Source organism: Barbus barbus, assembly GCF_936440315.1.
Source record: "Barbus barbus genome assembly, chromosome: 14".
In the NCBI taxonomy this organism is placed as follows: domain Eukaryota; kingdom Metazoa; phylum Chordata; class Actinopteri; order Cypriniformes; family Cyprinidae; genus Barbus; species Barbus barbus.
Window position 1 is genome coordinate 5,306,979 of NC_136742.1, and position 5,681 is coordinate 5,312,659.

The window sequence follows — 5,681 nt, forward strand, 5'->3', positions numbered from 1 at the left end:
CTAACCACACAGCAAAAATGTTCCGTTTGAAAATGTTTTTAGTAGGGATTATACATCAATTATTATAATTATACAATTATATATATAGTGTATAGTGGACTAGAACCCCCCCAAATCTACAGTCTACAGAACAAATAACCAAGCTAGAGGGAAAAAACAAACAAACAAAACATTATACAAGATTAAACATAGAAAGTATTTATTTATTTATTTTTTTACTTTTTAAAGATTTTTTGTAAGCCTATCAAAGAAAAAACATTGGAATTATAGTGTACGAAAAAATTTACATTATCTTAAAATCTCAAAGAATAACAAAAAGATTAACAAATTGTCATCTGTTGTAATGTTTTTCCAATATTTTGAATATACTGAGTGTACTATAATAGGATGCATCTAATATTTTAAACGTGAGTTGTTTGTTAATAGATCGGCCTGACGCTGGAATAGATTTATTGTTGCTATGATTGGTTATTGAATTTGTCATCAGTAATCTCATATCTAAAAAAAAAAAAGATTTATAATAATAAATAATAATTAGATTTTTTTTAAACAATGAGGTGAGGTTTAACCACGAAATCATTATGCAGTGATTTGTAGTGCAGTAGCTAAGTAGTGAGGGAAGAAATTAACCTTTTCGAATTGAACCTATTGCTTCACAAAACGAATCACTGTTTCAAAGCTTTTGAAACAACACATGTGGCCTGCTGGTCAAAACTGTGTAAATGCAACAAACTCTGGCCAAAACAAACATAAAACAGCTTTTACAAACATTTTGCAAATATTTTATTGGAAGTATAAAATATCAAATTTAATTAACAAATCATCAAATACCATTACATATTAAGCGTCTGTATAATATATGTGTTCTTTTAATAATCTACAGGGCTTGTTTCGTTTGTTTTATCTAGGGTTTGTCTATTCAGATTAATAAGAGAACTACTCTTCCTTTTAATTACACAAATGTCTCATTAAAATGTCTACAGATTTACAAAACTGATCCAAGATCAGGTATAAACCATAGACACTGGTTTAATTGCTAAATGATTCATGACTTCAATGATTCATGGGGTCCACAGAGCATTCACAACCCCAACTGCTTTAACTACTTAGGCTAGGCTTTCTCAAGCCAGCCTAAAGTTTGTCTTGACTAACTTGTTTTTATTTATTTTTATCTATTATCTAGTTTTAGAGATTTATCAGAGATTTTTTTCCTACTCTGCATTACAGTATTTACTGCTGTTGTTAATAAATAGTTATTCAACAGTGTTTTAGAGAGAGAGAGAGAGAGAGAGATTTTTTCACGTGGCACATTTTTCGAAATAATATCTTTAACATAATATTTTAACATTCTCTAATTTATAAATGCAGCTATCAAAACTGTTTGCTGGAACATCAGAACTTTGCCTGAACAACAGAACATGTCTGCAAAATATAGGCTAGTACTCACCCAAAATATGGCAAGCCATTTAGCATTTAATCTATAAGCCGTACTAGTATCTATTTTCATGCTACTAGTACTTATTTTTTAGATACTAGTATCTTTTCCATTAAGTACTAGTACTTATTCATTAGGTACTAGTACTTATTCTTTAGCTACTAGTGCTTATTCTTTGGGTACTAGTGTCTTTTGTAAAGTTACTAGTACTTATTCATTAGATACTAGTACCTTTTCATTAGATACTAGTGCTTATTTATTAGGTACTAGTACTTATTCATTAAATACTAGTACTTATTTATTAGGTACTAGTACGTATTCATTAGATACTAGCACTTATTGATTAAATACTAGTACTTATTTATTAGATACTAGTACTTATTTATTAGATACTAGTATTTATTCATTAGATACTAGTACTTATTCATTAGATACTAGTACTTATTTCAATAGTGACTAGTAACTATTATATTGTTACTAGTAACAAATTTAAAATTTTTGCCATTGACTTCTATGGGGATCCGTCATTGAGATATCAACTATTCAGTTTTGACTAGTAAGTATTCCACTAGTGACTAGTACTTAATTTTTATGTACTAGTAGTTATTCATTAAGTACTAGTACTTATTCATTAGATACTAGTACTTATTCATTAGGAACTAGTACTTATTCATTAGATACTAGTACCAATTAAATAGACACTAGTACTTATTCATTAGATACTAGTACTTATTCATTAGATACTAGTACTTATTCATTAGGTACTAGTACTTATTCATTAGATACTAGTACTTATTCATTAGGTACTAGTACTTATTCATTAGATACTAGTACTTATTCAATAGATACTAGTACACATTTATTAGATACTAGTACTTATTCAAAATGTTACTAGTAAGTATTTGTATTTTACTAGTAAATTTTTTAATTGAACTCTACTGTAGCCATTTGGACTAGTCATAACATAAGACGAGTAAAAAAGCAGATCTGACTAGTAAGATACGAATTGTTACTAGTAGTTATTACAAAAGATACTAGTGTCTAATAAATAAGTACTAGTACCTAATGAATAACTACTAGTATCTATTAAATAGGTACTAGTATCTAATGAATAAGTACCAGTATCTAAAACATAAGTACTAGTATCTAATGAATGCTTACTAGTAATATTTAAATAGATACTAGTCACTATTGCAATACTTACTAGTCAGAAATCAAAAGATGATATCTAAAACAGAATAACTACTAGTAACGTTACCTGTTCATTTGGAGATATCTTCAACCTCATAAAGAACTAGTAAGAATGTATTTGGAGACATCTTAATTCAAACAAGTCATTACATAAACATGAGTAGCAGCTACCTCTTAACCGTCCAATCAGAGTTCACATGGTTATATAATACATTAATATGCTGAATTAATTTGATTGTTAAGTAGGGCTAACTGGCTTTGTATGTTAGCCTACCTTGCTAATTGGTTACCATAAAAACACAAAGAAAAGATTACAAACCTGTTGTCCAACAAAAGTATATTGACATGTTTTTACTCCAAATTCACATCATAACATCATCGAGCGTTTGAAATAAGTTCCTTTTGTGATCTGACATGGTTTCATTAAACAGAATGAAGCAGACATCATGCCACTTTATATTCTATACAGTGATAAAGGCTGTCGTATGTTTAAACATACTTTATTCTTATAAAAATACCGAGATGGCTTGAAGAACACAGATAAAACCATATATTGTCGCAATCATTGTTTATTTTCTTTATGCTTCATCATTAAAACATCTATCTGCATGTTAGCTACTAGGCTACATAAACAGCGAATGCATATTTTCAGGAAGTGAGTCTCACTAGTGGAGTTTCTGCGTGAGGGCGCCCTCTGGCGAAGAGTATGAATGAGAAGAAATTACATGAATTGAGTATTATTGCTCACAAAATAACGAGTAAAAATAGCTCAAATAATTAAGAACTTTGAGGTAAACATATTGTTGTGGCAAATTTTAACTTAACCTCATCAGTCAAGAGACAAACTCACACTTAGTCTTTTAAAAGGTTTAATTCTTTGCAAAGAAGTTCAGACAGTCATACAGAAACACCAGTTGCTGCAGAGTGTGACAATCCGGGGAGGGTGCTCCTCCACCTTATATCCACACTCTAGACACTCAAGGTCACAAGGTTACAAAACATCTCTTTGCTGTAATTTCCCACATATGTTGAAGTAAAAACAACATTCTACTATATCATTCTACAAAAGCATATCTTCTTATATTTAGGGCCCAAATAACCTTTCAGGTCATTACCATACATCTGGCCCATCTCCCCTGGGTCTGGTTTCCTCCCCAACACCCTCTATGGACCCCTCCCTTGTCGTCCATACATCTTAGGCTAGAAATCCCCAGACCCTTTCCCAATTTTACACAGCCATACCAAAAAGGTTTTTGCAATACAGAAGCATAAAATGAACATAAAATGAATTTTCTTCCACAATATCCTTACGTTTTTCTTCAGTGTAGAGAAGTGTAATTGTTTTTCCCTTTTCTTGCAGCTATATTTATTATTATATTTATACTTAAATACTCAGTTTTGTATATTATAGTGAAATAGTGTTATTACAAAAGTAATATTCCTTATTTTGTTTAATGTTTTTATTTATTGGTATATAAAAACAAATTTGTTGACCAAATCGTGCAGCCCTACACATACAGAAAACCTGTTTTTTTTGTTTTTTTTTTTATTAATAATGTTTGGCCTTTTTTTCCAAATAAAGAAAATGTTTGTCTGAAAACCATAAGGTTCGGATTTTGTGTGCCCTGTACAGAACATTAATGTTAAAAACATTCAGTGTCTGTAGCACCAGTGTTACCACTGTAACTGGAACCTGGACTTTCTCACCAACAGACCACAGTCTGTTAGGATCAATAACCACACCTCCTCCGTCCTCACCCTAAACACTGGGGTACCACAGGGCTGTGTGCTGAGCCCAATCCTCTTCTCCCTTTTCACCCACGACTGCATACCAGTATATGGCTCTAACTCCATAATCAAGTTTGCAAATGACACCACGGTGGTAGGCCTGATCAGCGACAATGATCAGACGGCCTACAGTGATGAGGTCCAGCATCTAGCAATGTGGTGTGCCAACAACAACCTTGCACTCAACACCCAAAAGACCAAAGAGCTGATTGTAGACCACCGGCGGACTAAGAAGGACCACACACACACTCCCATCTACATTGATGGGGCTGAAGTGGAGCGCGTGGCGAGCTTCAAGTTCCTTGGTGTCCATCTCTCTGAGGATCTCTCCTGGACCCTCAATACCTCCACCCTGATCAAAAAGGCACGACAGCGTCTTTACTTCCTTAGGAAATTAAGGGAAGCTCACCTGTCCCCCCACATCCTGCTGAACTTTTACCGTTGCACTGTTGAAAGCATACTCACAAACTGCATCACAGTGTGGTATGGCAACTGCACTGTTTCGGACCAGAAAGCCCTCCAGCGGGTGGTGAAAACTGCCCAATACACCACTGGTGTCGTGCTACCCTCCATCATAACAAACACTGCACTGTTCAACAACCTGTCTGCACTCCTCTAAATTTTGCACATTCCCTTGCACATTTCTACCTCCGGATGCCGTGAAGGTCATTGGCCATATATAAACATATGCTACTTACATACCTCTCTTTATAATGCACCATCTGTTTATATTTCCTTGCAACCTAAGTTGTATGTACAGTCATTTGCACTGAGCTAGTCTCTCCCCATCTACCTCATAACTTGCACTATATGTCATAAAACAATGTATATACACATTTTTATATCTATTTATAAACCTTGTTATTTGCACTTCTGGTTAGATGCTAACTGCATTTCATTGGCTCTGTACTTGTACTCTGCACAGTGACAATAAAGTTGAATCTAATCTAATCTAATATGCAAAAACATTAAGGTACAGCCCTGATATGATATTTATTGTTTTTACTGGAGGAAAAAGAGGAAAATCACAGATAATAAAATTGGTGTCTTATCTGCATCCTGCCACTAGAGGTCACTCGATGACCAACAAACACATTAGACTACTGTGTTTACGTAATTACAGTGCTTACAAAACTGACAAAATAGGTTTTCTATGTGCTTGTGTACAAATGATTGTTTCTTTTCTATGTGGTTTCCACAAAAAAGTACATGCATCTCCTTTCTGTTTCTTGTCTAATCTCTCTCCGATATGTTGCTGGTTCATTAA